The sequence below is a fragment of the Passer domesticus genome, chromosome Z (assembly GCF_036417665.1).
Source record: "Passer domesticus isolate bPasDom1 chromosome Z, bPasDom1.hap1, whole genome shotgun sequence".
NCBI classification, from domain to species: domain Eukaryota; kingdom Metazoa; phylum Chordata; class Aves; order Passeriformes; family Passeridae; genus Passer; species Passer domesticus.
The window spans coordinates 10,186,028-10,204,474 of NC_087512.1; the positions used below are offsets into that span (position 1 = coordinate 10,186,028).

Consider the following 18,447-nt stretch of genomic DNA (forward strand, 5'->3'; position numbering starts at 1 on the left):
CTCTTCTTGTTTTTATTAAGCCACAGAAACCTGTATCTCCTTTGAAGCTTTCACCTTGGCTTTCTCTGTGCCTGCGCCCATGACTGCTGTGGTGTAGGAAACACATCTCCACCTGGGTTGTCCTCTGCACCCACAAACGTGGAACGGGGGTAGTGAAAGGCTGTGCCTGTTTGAACCTCAGGACAACTGGTGCTGCTGGCCGCAGCTGTGCCCTGTCTGCAGACAGTGATAAAGAGGGAGTCATGTTTTTAATACCAGAATGTGAGAAGACCTTGTATCAGCAAGGACACGAGAGAGAGAACTGCACAGCTGCCTCCCCAGCATTCCTCCCCGCGATGATTAATGAGCGCAGACCATCAGCTGCATGGCCGTAACTGAGGGTGACAGGCCAGCAAGGCCTTGTGTTTGTGCAAGGATGGAGGCAGCCCAAAGCTGCTCTGGTGGGAGAGGAGAGCAGGGAGCTGTGGGCAGGCGGGAAGGCAGAGGCACTCACTCTCCCTGCCCTTCAGATGCTCAGCATTCCGGTGCTGCCAGGTTGCCCACTTCACCTCGGCCTAGATTGCACCCATGGAAATGCAAGACAAATGGTTCTCTTTCTACCTTCATTTCTACCCTACTTTCTGATTCAATGGGTCAAGTGTTCCTCTAGCATTGAAGGTAGTTTTCTCCTGCTGTCCTTTACCCATGAAATCCAACTACTGGTATGCCAGGGCGGCAGCAGAGGGGATGCAAGGGACACAAATACACCTTGCATTGACCCGGCAAGGCTGGAAAGCCACTGCTGGCCTGGGGCAATTCTTCAGTCGGGGCATTCCTCCAGTGTGAGTCACGTCAGGGACCAGAAGTGCCAGCCTGGGTTGCTAGCTAAGCAACAACCAAAAACAACCCAATAAAGAGAACAATGTTATTGCATCTTGAAATTACGCTTGTGGTAAAATGAGAATCTTTGCAAGAAACGTGAAAGTCTGCCAGATTAGAGCAGAGGGCAGGAGGAGGAGGAGGGCTATTAAAATGGAAGTCAGATCTGAGTTTCTTGTCAGGCTGAATTCTTTGCTGTGAATAATAAGCTTTTGCCACAAAGAGAAAAGAAAGTTTGTTCACTAGCTGGGGTTTTTCCAGAAACCACACAACATCTGAAATTCTACAGCCTTTCTTATCCCAATGAAAAATAATTACTCTAAAGAATATTCTTCAATGAACCCTTAGGGGACAAATTATGATACTTCACTGGAAACACTCTGTTCTTTTCCCTTCCCAAAAAAATGTTCTTGTGCTCGTTTCCAGGAGGTAGGCAGGCGAGCATTCAGCCAGCAGGAAGGCTCTTTGGTAATCCGTTTAATATCGCGTGTTCCGTGGCAGCTTCACTGCACCACTCGTGATGGAGATGCTTCAACTTGGTAAAACTCAGCAGAATCAATCAGAAGCCCCATCTAGCAGCACCCCTGAGGGAACCCCCAGCAAAGGTGCATTACAGCCCAAGGTCAAGCACTACAGGCACTCAAGAGACGTGTGTTTATCTGCGTTTGTCAGCGTAAGTCTTCCTACAAGCACTGGGCCAAATCTGGCCGGCAAATTCGGTTTTGAGTGTCCAGGAAATACGGCTTGTACACAGCAAAATAACTATTTTAAACAGGATGCAATAAGATCCTCTTGTAGGATATTTATGTTGCTGCAATGTTTTATAAATAACAGAGGAAAAATAGTAAATAAAAAAGGATTGGGCTTCTTGTGAGCACACAGGCTGTTTCAATCATGTCAGATGTTGCCAAAAATGCTACTTTATTGTGCCTCTAGCTGTCACCCATCCAGAGTTTTAGATACACCTCAAAAAGTGTGATGAAGGCCAGTGACGCCATGGACAATCTTTGTTCTCAAAGACTGTAGGGTGCATTTTTAATACATCTCCCTATCTCATCTGAAGAATTACTGACACAGGTGTCAGACCACCACTGCTTCCAAACATGCACTACCACTAACATAGAATTAAAAAAAACAAACCCTTACATGCACTATGGAAGTCCACAATCCAAGATGTTCAGGGACTTATTAATGCCTCATTTATTATGCACTAATTAAAACAGCTATTCTTGACATAATTAAATTATTATCAGTAGAATTAGAGCAGGAAAGGGATTACCCCTATTATCTTACCAATTTTTGATTGAACAGCACCGACTACAAGAGTGCTGGAATCAGTTCACACACACTCAAAAATCTAAAAGAGAGTATTTTTGAAAAGCAGCATTCCAGATTGAGCATTTTAAAATAGCTACAATAGGAGTTACTTTATTTACTTTTCCTTTCTTTATGTACAACAATGGTGTGTTTCAGGCTCCCAGGAAAATTATTATTAGTACTTTGTTGATGCTAAGATTTTGGATTATGCTCAGTAAGTCAGGCAGGGTGCATTCACAGGCTCCTGCCACAACAGCTTTGCAGTGGTGCTGTGCAACTTGTTTTATTCCAAACTATTCCTTCCTGCCATCTTCCAGAGTCTCCCCTAACCACTGTGTTATCTCTGACTTGATCCCAACATGGACATTACTCACAAAATGAATCATGTCGTAGATAATAACTGAGAGGATGGGGCTGCTTGAAGTATTTTCTGTAACTGTGCTCCACAAAGAAGTGAGATTTTATTCTGTGCTATAACATAAAGAAAATTAATTCAATGAATTTTCAAAGTAATTTGATCCCAGTGTCACGTAAATAAATCTATGTATGTGTACATCCATTGAAAATTAAACCCCATTTTTTAAACTATTGCTCATGATCTCCCTTCAAAGTGGCTTGTCTCTGACTTGAACAGGCTAGGTCAAAAACTCCAGGTAGACCCATCCAGGACAGGAAAAAAGCTGATTAATGGCAATTCAAATGTTTTCCATGACTGTGTCAATTTTGATAACATTCTCAATAGAAAAAAAATCCCAGATAATTTAAAGAGCATTTCAAGTTTTCTTACAAATAAATGTTTCAGGCAACAAAGTATTTTAAAATTCTTATTTTAGCCCTTAAATCAGGAGATAGCATGCCCTAAGTATTGTTATTTCCTGTTTTCTGACACTTTTGTTTGTGAACTCTTTAATACAATTAGCCTCTGCTCCCAACTTGTGGGGCTCAACCAATCCCAGATCCCTTGGGATTGCTCCCAGCAGGATGAATGATAGGCCTTGCTCTCCAGAGGACTGAGAATTTACAAGTGCTGCCAAACCACAGCCAGGCTTGTGGTGCTGCCAAATAACTCAGGTATCTTTGGTGGCAGTGGCTAAGAGATTAATTTATGCTTGAATGTCAAATCTTTGCTTTTAAAAATGGGTATCTGAATAAGATGAGATTTCTTTTCCCCCCTAGAAACAAAATGCTTAAGCCTGTTTTCCTGCTACTCTCAGTGCCTGTAATTTACTCCTGAGCTCACCCACTGATTTCAGCAGAGAAACCATCCATGCATTCTCCAGTACTGATTTGACCAGACTGGTTGTTGTGATTTACTTTCACATACACTGCAAATGACAGTGTCTTGTTTCCATGGGTTATTTTTGACCTAGCAATGCCTCATTTACACACTGCAGTCAGTCATTTTTCTCCGTGCTTATACTATTGGTTTGGTTTTCAAACGTGGCAGAATGGTAATGCTAACCCCTCCAAAAATGCCACCCATTAGGGACATCAGGACTGGTGGCACTGAAAACCTGTATCCAGTTTTCAATCTAGCTCATAAAAGGACAATTTCATGTTGTAAGTTCGTATGGCAACAGTCCAGGCCTCCCCCTGCCTTTGGACATGATATGTAAATATAGACAGATGCCATGTGTGCAATTTGAGACCTGAGGTGAAGTAGTTTTGTGAGCATTTGCATTAAAAAAGCATTAAGCAGCTGAGTGCCACCAGCTGCTGGTGTAGCTCAGTGTGGAGCCACCCCATGCCCAGCTCTGAGAACGCCACAGGGCAGCATCACACATCTGCTTTCCAAACAGAGAGCAGTGACTCACAGCGCAGATAAACCAATAAATCCCTGAGTAAACAAGCGCAGAATCCACATATCAGAAAGGGGGTTCTGTAGCTTAATGATGAATAAAGACATCAGGCAAGCCCTGCTGTGATCTCGTTATAGCTGCAGTTCAACTCTCCAAGTTGTGCCAGTCAGTGGTTTGATTTGCCTGTAGATGTGGTTGATCTGGAGCTGCAGGACAGCATTTGGACACAGACTGTTAACTCCTTGGCAAAGTGTAGGAAGAGAAGATGTCTCTGTAAGCAGGAGATTGCTCCTCATGACATCCTTGCATGAGGAGCATGCCTTTGCAGGTAAACACAGAAGAGACAGTCATGCTCTTCTCTAAATATACAGGAGAATATCATCAGAGGAAATGAATAGCAACACTGAGGTTGAGGACCTGGGTCAGGCAAAGGAAGGAGAAACTGTACGTGAATCATGTAAAAGCCTGGAAAATGATCCTTCAAAATCACAATGGCAGCTGGCACAGAGCATGAATTTTAGGGAGTGTAGAAGAGCACACAGCAGTGTGCACAAGGTTTGCAGTGTGCACGCCTTTCATAAGGAACCTGAAAATAGTCAGAGATCATCCTCCCCTGGAGCCACTTCGAATACCTGGGGATGACTTTTCTCTCTCTTCTAATTTTCAGCTAGCAATCAAACAGTGATAAAGAAGACATCTGCCTTTGCTCTGGAAGACAGCAGCCAGTGCTTGCCTTTCAACTCACAGGCTGCAAAGCAGGGGGTTAAGATCTATTATTTAAGTTATAATTTAAGTTATAATTTTGATATAAGGATAAAATTCAAGCTTGTCTTGTGGCTGCAGCCATGGTACAGCTGAGCATTGCCTGCAGACCCACCATTAATTTCCAGGGTGGTCATGTTCTCCCCACCATGGTTTTGCACAGTGGGAAAAAGCCCAGGAAGAAATGTGGGGCCGGACCCACCTGCTAGCTGACTTCACAGCACAGTATTCAACTGCTGCAAAGGGGGTCCAGGAGGGCATTTTGGACAGCTAGAGACTCTCCCAGGATGCACAGCCCAGCTGATAGCCCCTACTTGTGTGCTTCAACGTGCTGATTAACATCAGGGTGGAGGATCTGGTTGTTCCCAAAGTCTCCCCAAGGCAGCCAAAGCTGAATTCAGGAAAGATACTGACCAATAGACAGTAGGAATCACTCTTGAAGATGTGGATATGGTCATGAAGGAGAGCTTCCGTATATTTTTAGGGCAGCAAGAAGTAGTTTTAAGATAATTGGTGGCAATGGATCATGCAGTGGCACAGGGCCAGAAGGAGTGTGTGAAATGAGAAGCACAGCAGACTCACCTCATCCCACTGCAGGCATCTGGGCAATGGTGCCTCCTGACAACTTTTATGCAGGAATCAAGTGCTCTTTCTGAGAAGTTCCCTGAGCAAGATTTATGCTACACTAAGATCCCAGTAACTTAGTATTTTGAAGTCTTTCAAGGAAGCATTCTGTCTCTGTGTTTGTGACAGGTAGAAAACTAAACTAGAGGACGAGAAATCCCCACAAATTATAGGGAACAGATCAGAAAGAGAAATCCAAGGAGCACACAGAGGAATGCAAAAAGAATACAATAAATCCACTGACAAGGTTGAAAGCATTGATGCTAAGGTACATGCATCAATGTTAGACTTTTGTGGTATGCAGAAGAACCACTAAACATGCAATGGGAGCTGGTGAAGATAATTCCTACTTAAATGACCTACAGAGGTCAAAAAGGTGCCATACAGACACTGCATAAATTGGTAACAAATAAGGTGTCATATAGACACAGAGATGAGACAGCTGATGAGAGGGTTGAAGCTGCCCACTACCAGGGAGACCCTGCAGTCTTTGTTTAAATCCCTGTGTCTTGCATTTGGGAAGCACTAGCTGCTGTGTAGCCCCTTGGCTGATCCCTTTGCTGTTGTATGCACAGAAAATTTTAAAAGGCTTCACTCATGACATACTACTAACACTCTTGTGTGGCTCCCTTGCACTATCCCAGGGTCCTTTATCTTCATCTTGCTGTCTTTCTACCCTAAAAGTCACAACATTTTGGCAAAGGAGCTGTTCCTCCTGCTCTGTGTTGTACAAGCATCCTCCACCAGAGCTGGGAATGCAGGGTGCTGGGATGGCACAAATAAAGCAATCCAGACCTCACTTTTACTCCCTTTGCTTATGCAAACATGGGCATGCACAGGTTGAGGAAGGAAGGATAATAATCATCCTCTTGTTAATGGATTTACTATTTCAACTGATATATAACCATAAGCTAAAAGCAACAGAGCATCCCTACATACCAACAAGTGATTTCCATTGGTGGCTGGGGGTCTTGATTTACAGCACTAAAACAGGATCACAATCAAAGCACTGCTGTGGATAATCCAGCTGAGGCAGTATTCTTGTAGCAGTTGAGAATTAGACAGGTTTTAGAAGCTGGAACCAATTGCCAGTTACAATGAAAGAGGAACCTCTGCATAAATGGCTCAGGATTTCCTGTTATTGCAGATTGATTTTTGTGATGCAAGGCAAGATTCATTTTTTTCTCCCCAATAATTAAACACATGTGAAGTAGCATTCTTTCCAGTCCACAACAATGACTTTCCTGGAGATTGTTTTGACAGCACTTTCAACTGAAATTTTTTTTTATTAATATAAATAAGTTTGTTTCTCAAAGTCATGACTGCACAATGATATCACAGCACACCAATCCACTTTTTGAGGAAAGAAAGATGTTATTTTAAGAACATTCACAACACAGTTCCTTGAAAAAAGACTATCTTAATCCACTCCATTTGCTGGAAATTTTTGGGCTTGCTGGCAGACATGAGGCTGGTGCAAAAAGCTTTAGCATGAGGAAATGTAAGATAAGATTTAAAAGTACATTACTGTTTCATACAAGAAGACTTAAAAATTACAGCAATTCAAGTCCGCTGATGTTTTTTGCCTATATGGCATTACAAAGGTAAACTTCGCAGACAGTTTATTGCATCTCATCTGTAAAATAATTGCTTTTGATATAAAAAATGTGCAGAGCTTATTACTGCCTGGAAGTGGACTATGGCCCCAGTCCAAAGCTTGTTGATGTTAGTGGGGATTCTTACACAGAGTTTAGTATCTTAGTTAGCAGGAAGTGCACTGTCAGGAAACTTGTTTTTCCAAATACTATGATCTAACCACTAGAGATAACTCAATGGTTTCTAACAAGAGCTGAAAATACTAGTGGGGTAAGCAAAAATTAGGACCAGTTTGTGCTATTCCCTGTCAAAGGGAGCAGACACTCATGCCACAATAGTCCTGCTCAGCGCTTTTCACCACAAAGCCTGTGGTCCCCACAGTCCTGCCACTTCTGGCAGGACTTCTCAAAGCTGTGTGTGCTCTGCATCTCCCTGAGCCCAGCCTCTGCTTCATGCTGCATCCTCCTTTCTACCTACACTCCAGGGCTGAAGCACTCCAGTGCTGGTTCTGTCCCCAGCACACATACAGAAACCTACTTGCCCTCTCCCCTCTGCAGAGGCCCCTGCCACCACTGGAAAGATGAAAGTGGGTCATTTCAAGGAGATTTAGCCATAAACCAGCGAATGGGCAAGTGGCCACACAGCCCACACTTCAAAGGGCAATACACTCCTTGGGTCTCTGTCCTGGAGAAAAGCTTGTGTGCAATAAACGTCAGATAACTGGAGCCTGAAATGATCTCTTTGTATTTTCAGTGTTGCTTTTTATTAAATGTGGGATAACATATCTTTTATTACCTCCAGTGAAGCAATTCATTCGTACCCACAGTGGCTTTGGGGAAAGACCCAACTTCATTTTCACCTTGACTAAGCCCTTCCACCCCTTGCCCCCCCCCCCCCCCCCCTTTACTGTTGCTTTTTGTGCCGAATGAATGAATGCTCACTCAGGCTTCAAAGAACATGGCAGTTTAAAAGGCCTTGTTTGTTAAGATCTCCCAGCCGTCTGCTGGGGAATTCCACACAAAAGCAGATCTCCCCTTAGGGATTATTTCGCTACCTTTGAAGACTGTTTGCCAGCATGGCTGCTTTTTATTTGCAGAGGTATTTCAGCCTTGTGAACTGACGGGCTGTATTGTGCACTGGGGATGGCTATGCTAAAACAGCTTCACAGGCCAAGTGTCTAAATGTTGACTTGCTGATATCCAGCATCCATGAGGCTTTTTTTTTCCCACTCAGCCTAGTCCTTTGAAAAGCAGTTGGACAAATCTTCCCACTGAAGCTGAGATATATTTTGGGATTAAGGGTGCAAGTCCCACAGGGACACACAGCAGAAGGGCACCAGCACCTTGCCCCTGTCCATGCACCCCATGATGGAGTTGACACTCTAACTGTCCAAAAGGGCTCATCACAAGTATCTTTCCACTTTCCCCATTAAAAAAGGTGCCTGCAATCCCGAAGAATCCCGAAGCTGCAGGAAAGGGCTCCAGGCAGACAGTGCAGCACTGAGCAACATCTTAAAATTTGCCACTGGTTTGCTCAGGCAGCCTCTCCATCCCATGGGCTTCCGTGGTGCTCCCTCATTCAGGTCCTTTGTTTTCCCTAGATGTCTCTGGATGCCTGACTTTGGGATCTGGAATTCATTAGGTAGCCGAGAGCCTAGATTTTGCTTTGGGCTAATACCAAAATCCCTTTGGGATTAGCCCAAAGCAACATGCCTAATGACACCCAGCAGCTGTAGTTAACTCCAGAAGGATTCAAGATGGTCAAATGTGATTGAAAGACCCACTCCTGAACCAAATAGTCTGCTTTCTAAAAGAGGTAATGCAGCATTTTCCTGAACAAGATACAGATGCATTCTATCTTCTCAGCACTGAGCATACACATCTCTTCCTGACTCCAAATTGGGATTTAGAAGTGCTGAGAAGTTTTGAGAAGTGAAATACAAAGTCTGAGCCTGAAAAGGTGCCAAGATGATGGCTTTAGAGCTCATGATCTGATAGATGTTGGCCAGCACAGCAGAACCAGGAGAGATAAAAGATGGGAGAGGGGGGACAGCCCAGTGCACATCCTCTGTGTGCAGTCAGTGCAGGCAGCCCACGTCTCCCTTTGCCAAGTTTTCTTAATCTTTTAGAGTAGATAAATGATCTCCTTAACACATATCACACTCTTCTCTAGATAACATAAGGGGAGGCAAAGAGAAAACAGACAGGGAAGATAGGTAACTCCACTACACTCTAAAATGATACATTTGACTGTAAACACATGAGCTTAACATTTATTTTAAATTAGTAGCTTTAAGAATTAGTTCCGGGCATGTGCTGTAAATAAAACCAAAACAAACACAAATGGTTGGAGTTTTTTTTTTTATTCCATAGCTATGATAATGAAGAAGCTGCACGGAACAACTGTAACTGTTACAACTCATTTGTCTAAGCCATTGCTCTGTTTGTCTGAGCTTCATTTTTAGAAATCCACCAACTAAACCAAAGCATATTTCTAAGGCCAAACTGGAATGAAACAAAGGACTTCTCCCATGAGGTAATCCCATAGCAGAAGACTGCTTTGTCCCATGCACAGAGTTATTACCAAAATACTGCCAAGCTGAAGTCTCTGTTCAAATTGTTTGTGTATGTTCAACTGGAAAAGTGTATGAGGAATGGCATGGATTAGCTGTACTTGCTGTTGCTCATGGAGCAGTGCAGGCATGTCAGGTTGTCACAGTACAGATGGCAGATGCTCAACTTCAAAAAGCTGCAACTTCAAGAAAAGTGAAGTACCTTAAAATTGATCCAGAGAGACAGACATATATTTATGCCTGCAAAAACCCCTGGCATATCAAAGATGAAAGATTAAGGACCAGCAAAGCACCACCTCTCATTATGTCACATGCATCATGATGTAAAAATTAATGATTCTTTGTCATTTCTGACATTATGTTATAGGCCAAGAAGTTAAAAAATAGAGAGAAACATTCAGAATGAAAACGCTGGCAGTTTCCAACATTAGGTGAAATAGTAGGATAATGACCTGCCCTGGCTATTAAGAATAATTAATGCAAGTTAATTCCCAGCTGCATAAGGTGGGAAGATCCTTGGCAGGCAAAGTGATCTGGAAAGATGCATTCACACAAGTCCAAGAGACACCAGAAAGCCAACAGACATCCCAGCGCCCTGGGAAACTTGCTGGGAAGAAACAGCACATCCCAGAAGGAGCTTATACACATTCATAAATTCTAACTGAATGTAAAACATCCAGGAAAAAGACCTCAGAGATGTGAGGAATCCAGTGAGAACATCTGTTCGCTGCACAGGAAGATGAGTTACATAGCCAAGAAAATATTACATTGCCTCAAGAAAGATAAACTAGTAGCATTACTTTTCTAGCAACAGGCTTGAATCTCTAGAAATAATAAAAGCTAACTCTTATTTGGGGGAAAACACAATTCAACCTGACTCTGAACCTCTCAGAAAATCTGGTCTGCAGAGGGTTATTTATCCTGTGTAATCACAAGAGGGGATGGCCACATCAGAAAGAGACCTTTGAAATGTGAGATTTGCCCTGCAGATTCCTGCTGGCACACCAGCCTGTGTCCATGGCACTTGGGATAACAACCCATTGGCAAGGTCAATACTGGGCATTAACAAAACTTAAGAAATGCTTCCAAGAGCCTAAAAAATATGCAGTTTATGTATGTGATGTCAAATATTCATACAAAATTAAACGAGTGGGTAAGAGCATGGTTGAAATCTTAGAATGGACAAAGAAAAAAAAAAATCCCACTAAGACTGGAGGAGTTTTTTTATCCACCATAGTCATCCTTCATTTTAAAGACACCCAGCCTGGTAACAGAGCATCCATGCTGACAGTGGGAAAACATCACTCCCAGCAGCTGCTGAACTCATTAGCATCCAGCCTCTCACAGCCACCCTGAGGACATCCCAGAAAGTACAGAAATAAGCCCTTTTCTCAGCCTCCAATATTCCACCCAAATGACATCCACAGCTGACAGATATTCAAACTAAGCAGTTATCTGAGGAGCCACTTATCCTGAGTTTAGTTAAAAAGCTCACAGCTGCTTAGCATGCTTGATGGGCTTTACCTCTGCTTTTCAGGACCATTCTTTCCAGTAGTACTTGGTGAAAACCATAATTTATATCCTGGGTTGCGTGCCACATCATGCAGAGATAAGAAGTCTTCATTTCACCAGCTCTCCCTTTTCCTACAGTTTATCAGTAAATCCCATGATCTCTGTTCTGTGTACATTTTCCACCTATGGAAAATGCCTGTGTCAGAGAACACATCTCTGGAGAGTTAACACGAGGCCCACCCCCTCTTTCCTAACCTCCATATGCATCTGTCCCAGGGATGGCCAGTGCACACCCAGCCCAGACAGATGCTGGACCAGCAGCTGCTTTGATGGGTTCCCACCTCTCTGGGAAGCTGACAAGGGGAAGAGGTCCCCACATTCTCTGCTGGCCCCAGCATGGTGGTACACCAGCCTGAGGATGGATAACTGCAGAGCTGCTCCTTGGCCTCAGCAACGTCAGGCCCAGCAGTGGGGATGAGAACCAAACAGCCTGCAGGTTACCTGTTGGACACGTTTTGGGCAAAAAGGGGTGGTGAGGATAAAGTTTTTGTGTAAACTGAGTGGTGAAACAGTTTCCTGGGATCCCTGGAAAGATCCTGGTCAGGATGTTCAGGGTTAAACCCACGCAGGGAACTGGCCCTGGCCATGGCCACAAGGCAGTGCTGCCCCAGGCTGGGGATCAACCCCTGGAGCTGGGCTGTTGGCACTGTACAGCTTTCCATACATCAACCCAAAGCACACAAAGTGAGGCCCTTTGGAGATCAAGAACAGGCCACAGGCCTTGCACAGAAACCAACAACAGGGCTGGAGGAAAGAAATGCATCACCTCAGTGGTTAAATGTTGTCAGGATAAGGCTAGAAATCAGCCACAAACCCATAACAATGCCATACCAGTCAGGTGAGGAGATTTTGGGGAGCCAAATGAGAGGCCAACCAACCCTGTGCCAGCAGAAACAAGCCCAGGCTTTGTAGGTGTAGACCTGCCTGTACTGAATCTGGCCACAATTCCTCCCTGCTTCTGCAGAAAATCTCAATGGAAGTACATCCCTCAATAATTTCTTTCCTAATTCACTACAAATGAGAAACATTTTACTTAACAGAAAATATGTTTTAAGAGATGTTTGTCCCAGAAATAAGATTTAAGAAATACAAGGGATTAGAAACAGAAACTTTATGGGAACCTTTTGTGGTGGAGTAACTTTTACCAGATAAATGTCTGTAAAATATTCTGGAGCCTGCCAGGCTGAAAAGTCTCAAAATGTGTGATTGCATTGTGCTATCTGATACTAAATCACTGGCTTATTGCAGGAAACAGGGGGCATCAGATGAAATTAGTAAGAATCAGGTACAAATGAAATAAACCAAAACACAGCCGGACCCACACAATGGCTATTTAAACAGTGGAGCTACTTGCCAAAGGATCATAACAATTTCTTCAGTCAAAGGGGAAATTTAATTAAGTCACACAAGAGTAATCCATTATTTTGACTAAATATTACTGAATTTATAGAAGATGTCTCCTGCTCTTGAAGTCCCTGAATTGGAAATTGTTGAAAACTGGAGAAAAATGACCGAGAACTGCAGCAGAATATTGAGGAGAAAACTGAAACTCGTGAAGGTGACATATTGGGACTGGTGTACCATCAGCACCACTTAACTCAATGATACTGGTGTTTTTAGGCAGCACTTTAGGCTGTGGCATTGCAGCTTAGTGGACAGGAGGTGCCAAAAGTGCTGAGTTTTTAGTAATTGTCATTGCAGAGTCCTGTTAGGAGCATCTGCAGCCTGCTCACCCAGTCCTCTGAGTAATCACATCACACAGGAGTGGGGAGGAGCCACCAAAAAACAGGCACAGGCAACTTCTGTGCACAGGAGCCAAAGAACCTTCTCCAGTTAAAGAAGTGAAGACACCTTTACCCAACAGCATTTTCCTACAGATCCCACAGCTGAAGCCCACGCCCACACCAGGCTTTGTCCACTCTCAGCAGTGTCACCTCAGCTGCCCTCATGGGGTGAAACACAGAGAGCTTCCACTGCTGCAGCTTCAAAATGATTGGCTTTCTTGTGGCTTAAGCCTCAATATTCACATACACTCTGGCAATGGCTTGCAGCTCTGTTTTGTTCCATCAGCGGGCTCGTAAAAAGCAAACCATCCTCTAACAGGCATTCCTGGAAAAAAAACAGGGACATGGGACCAAAATGCTGGCACTGCGTGACCAAGTTACAGGCAGATTGTTAAACAAAGGCCCTGTAATGATCCCAGGGACCAGCTGCACCTGCAGATATAAAATAATTTCAGCTGGCACAATGACAATAGCATTACCGGTGAAAAAACCCAGAAAATAAATTATGCAAAAAAGAAATGTATAAGGAGTTGACAAGAGACTTGCAGGCAACCAACTGATAACTTTTGCTTTTCTGGATAGATGCTGACGTGGAGTAACCCATCCTTTTATCACTTCCATAACAACCCAACCACAATTCCAAATATTTCCTACGACATGTTGTGGAGTATCAGCAGTCATAACCCTGGAACTATGGATATTAGGCGAAAAAAGAAGAATGTAGTTAGCTGGAAAAATGTTAATGGTATACAAACTCACTAATCTATGAAATGCAGCTCTTAGTTGCATAATGTGGGTGAGTTTACTGTTGATTTAAGCTTAAAATAACAGAGTGTCTAAGGTCCTGCATTTTTTTCAGCATTTCAGCAACACAGGGAGCAAAGGGAGGTTGTTCAGATCATGAGCTAAAATGGAGGGGATAGGCGACACACAGTTTCAGCAAATCCAGGACTTAAAGTTGTCTTCCTTTCCCTTCTCACCAGAACGTGATATTTTGACAGCTGAATGTGTCTGGCCCTCCTGAGAGATGCAAAGATATGGACTGGGACTTGACATCACCTATTGCATCAACACAAAGCAATAAACAGCTGCACGCAGTGTCTGTAACAAAAGTTCCCCTTTACAGAAAACAGGGAAACTCACAAGGTATGGGTTAAAATCATAGTGGAAGCGGAGGCTGCAGATTTCAATCTGTTCAGAGACTCGGTTCCCAATTGCACATCCTGGCGTGCATGATCTGCCCTTGGCAGAGCAGCCAGGCATCCCCCTGCCTCCTGAGGAACTGCAATTTTCCTATTATTTCTCAAAAAAAAAAAAAAAAAAAATCTCAATATAGGCTTTCTCCCTGCAGGAGCACTCACCCCTCTGGCAGCCCACGAGCAGAGCTGCTTGCCTTGCCAGTGGCCCCACAAAGTCAGATTTTCTGAGCCTGGAAGAGAAGTTGTTGTGGGGAAATCTACTCCCTTGGAGAAGGAGAGGAATTCGGAGATAACACCAGCAGAGGATATAAACAATGGACACCCCACAGACCCACGCACACCGAGCAAATGCCCTTACACAACAAAAAAAAATGCATAAGACACATTAAAATGCCCACCCAGGTTTGACAACACTGCAGACAGTCTCCTATTCCTTATCCTCCAGAGTAATATGCAAAACAAAGGGCTATTTTTTTAAGATTAAGAGCAGAGACAGTGGGATTACATGAAAGGTTTGACAAAGTGTATAATGGATGGACTCAGCATGGAAATGGGTTTGGGTGGGTGCCAAAGTCTCAGGTCACAAAAACTACATTGTTTCTTCTTTACCCTGATTTTAAAGTCTTTATAAATAAGCATCGTTGGACACAAACTATTTTTCTTCCTATTTCTAGGCATCAAAATTATTTCTTAAGCTTGGAAAGTATTTCAGATCCAACTTCAGAAATCAGAAATTTGAATTTAAATTTGCTTCTGATGATAAAAACAAATTAAATAGACATTTCTGCTAATTGGAGTTAAGAGAGAATACTTTTTCATATTAAGTTTGGTGACATGAAGAGCACCAAGTTTACCCAGCTTCCAGGACACCTTCTGGCATTAGCATACAATATGCTAAATGTTCATGCACAAAACAGAAGTAACCTCAATGCTCCTGCAAGATAATATTTACCCTTATGCTAATAATTGAAATTAACTCAATTGTCTCACAATGTTCACTTCAGGACTGAGATATGAAGGGTAGAATCCAACATGAATCATTTAGGGGAAAATTCACAGATCTTCAGGACTCTGTGGTAGCCAGTGACTTTTTGCTGTTCCTCCCTGCAAACACTTTGGCTACTCAGAAGCAAACAGCACGTGGGGGTGAGGCTGGAAGCACAGGTTTGCTTGTGAACACTCTTGGTGCCAGCCTGAAGCTGCTGTGCAGGCAGAGCAGTCAGGGACAAGCACCAGTGCACGGGGAGACAGGAGGAACTCGTAGTGCCAGCAAGGACTCTGCACCACAGAACTGAGGGTGAGGCTCTCCTTGAAAAACACCAGGACAACAAACACGGCATTTCCAGCGGGATGCTCAGCATGATGCCCTCACTGTAATTCCTAGCACCAAAGTGTGGTCATTTTTTAAGTCACATCAAGGAGGTCCAACAAGAGCAATAGAGAGGGATGTGGTCTTCAAAGCTGTTCTTTGGACCCTAAAACTGCAAGGATTGACTGGGCCTGTAGGAATGTGGTACCATAAGGGTGGGATGGCACCAGGGTAAAGTGCTGAGCATGGCAGCTTACAGCAGGCTCAGGGATACTGGGGATACTGCACACCTTGGGGGTCCTTCACTTGATGTTTTTAACTTTTTGTTTGTTCATCTTCTTGAGTCCCTCTACAGAAATAAAAGTTTAAAAAATAACCACCACCACCAAGAAATCCATCCCTTCACCCACAAGAACAGTTTTTTCTCAGGACAGCCAGGAATCATCAGCTCAGGTTAAGCAAGACCTGGGACACAAGATTCCCAAAGAAACTGAAAGGCTGAGCAACCAAGCAACCACAGCAACCAAGAGTTCCCATTGACAACTGCACAGGTTGAGAGTACTGTGCTAGCCTTTCTCTATCCAGTAAACTTGCCAGATGTTTGATTCGAAATTTCCCTCATCCTCCAGGAATCCAGATGCAGCTTTTGGCAAGATACCAGCTCAAATTATTTTTAAAGCCCCTCTGTGCACTTAAAATGACACTGTAATTAAGATTAGAAAACAACAATCAATCCAGAATTTGATAATACCACTGAAAGCCTAAGAATGAACAATTAAGATTGGTTTTAGTTGTGCAACCCATGTGTAGGATGAATTTGTTAGAGACAATCTGGATAGGAATCTTTTTAGTAAGCCAAGAAGTTTAGGAGAGATAAAAGGAATGTATTAGTGCATCCAAACTGTTAAAACAAATTTCAGAGTGTTTTGTCATTTTTGAATGTAGCATTTTGGCTCTTCAAATCTTTCATGGCTTTTTAAGAGACATATTTTATTTTCAAGTTACTGAGAAACTAAATCAGCCCGTCACCTCACTAAGTACATGCATGTGTTCTCCAAATACCCAGAAAGATGAAACACTGTAAAACAAGAGGATTTTGGAAATTATTACACAAAAGAGCAGCATAAATAACCAGTGATGATAGGGCCACTAAACTGCCATAGGTAGGTCAGAACAAAAGCCCATCTATCCCAGCCCTGTTTTAAGCAATAACTTAAAGACTATTAGAAATGGAAATAGAAATGGTCAAGTACAGCATGGTTTTCTTTCTGCATCCCTGTTCCAGCAATAAGGAGGTGACATTCCAAGGAGGTGGCACACACAATGTGGAGTCTAACAGACAGAACCAACAGAGCTGGGGTTTTGTCATGCTCCCAGCCAAACACGGGTGTTTTAAGGTGGCAAGACTCTTAGAATTTGCAGTGGACTCTGCTCCAGCCCGAGGTGCAGCCCCTGGATGCTGAGCTCAGGGCCAGCACTGCTGCCCAGGGAGCTGCATTCTTGTCTGCCTAAAGCACCCTGAACTGCTCTGATGGTAGAAAGTCAATGGTTGGTAGAAAGTCAACCCACACATCCACCAATAAACTCATTGTCTGCTCCTCATGGAGCAAGAAAACAGACCCTCAGAGTATCCAGAACCTGGCCAGCTCTTCACCTCTTGGGCAAAGACATTGGCTGAAGAACTGAGACATCTTTGTATCCTGGCTGCACTGGTTTGGGTTTCAAAATATTCCCCAATCCATCCCAGAAGAGGCAGACTCCTAACCCAAAAAATTAAGTAAACAGACTTAATTTGCCTTTGAAAATCTTGGCTTCTCTAAGGCCAGTGAGATTCATCTCCTTTTACCCCCATAAACAACTTCAAATATCCCAAAGCTTTCTCTGGCACAGGATTTATTCAAAGTTTGAATGGACCAGGACAATGTAGAAAACATCTTTTTAAAAGCTCTCAATTATGTAAACACCTCAGCTATTTTTGGTAAATGACTGCTGCTATAAAAATTGTGAAAAAGAAATCACATAGCAATTATTATTATTATTGTAACTATTCACAAAATAGTGATATGATTATTTTTGATTAAACAATGCTTCACTCATGGGATTACAGGGAAAGGTCAAACAAAGGCTTTGCTGCATTTACAAAGCCGCTCCGAAATCTTGGAATGGCCTCAAGTTTTTTAACAGTTTCATCCACCATTTGGGACTAAACTGCAGCTGCAAAGGTACACTGTGTGAAGGAGCAAAGTGCCTCTCAAGGGGATGTCTCTTCAGAGGTAGGAACTGTATGTTTTGCTACCAGATCTCTGTCTCTTAAGCTCTTTGCTGTCCTCATTCCTTACACTATGTCCCTATTCCTCTCCATCCTTCTTTGTAAGGTTGTACCTGAATTGCCTGGCCCTGGCACATATAAAGTGGCAGCATGGCAGGGCTGAGTGTGACACATTTGACTCAGAGTGCATTAATTCAGGCTGGATAAGAAATTCCTCGCTGCTCTGCTGGGTACTGCTGAGAGCCCAGAGTGCAGAGGAAGGAAGGAGAGCATAGGGAGCCAGAGGGAGAGGGCCCAAAAGGAGCAATGCAGACTGTCCCAGACTCCAGGACAGATGAGGAGATGAGGGGTGTCCAAACGAGGTGGAGCTGGCACAACAAACACTTTGCAGTAATGTGGCTTTTTATACACACAGGGTATTTCCTTGGGCAATTTTTTCTTTTCCTTTCTTTTTAAAAATCCTTTTGAAAAATCAAATTGTGTTATTAATTTTAATTTGCGCTTTTGGTTAAAGATGATGTTAAAAAAGCCTGTACTAAGTTGTGCTCACATAAATTAGCCAAGATTCTCTTTTTGTGATACGTCCCGTCTTCAGCTCTGGCCACACAACTTGTTTTCAGACCCATATCAACAGGATACCCACAAGATAAGAGGAGATACCCACAAGGAGAGCCTGAGCACAGAGAATAAAAGGTCCATGCACCATTGACTGCTTCAGGTTTAGAACTCAGGCTTCCTCATTTCTAAAGTACTACCTTCCTTTAAATTTAAAACTGATTTCATACT

At 43.2% G+C, this 18,447-nt stretch overlaps 1 protein-coding gene and 1 long non-coding RNA gene across 2 annotated transcripts in view; one reads left to right on the top strand and one right to left on the bottom strand.

Moving 5' to 3' along the window:
• CCBE1 (collagen and calcium binding EGF domains 1) overlaps positions 1–18,447 on the bottom strand; it is a 96,514-nt gene that overhangs the window by 49,656 nt on the left and 28,411 nt on the right. The window lies entirely within an intron of this gene.
• LOC135289735 (uncharacterized) lies at positions 11,275–14,524 on the top strand. The gene is made up of 3 exons (XR_010352456.1): positions 11,275–11,536; positions 13,868–14,030; positions 14,236–14,524. It is a non-coding gene; the product is annotated as an uncharacterized LOC135289735 (long non-coding RNA).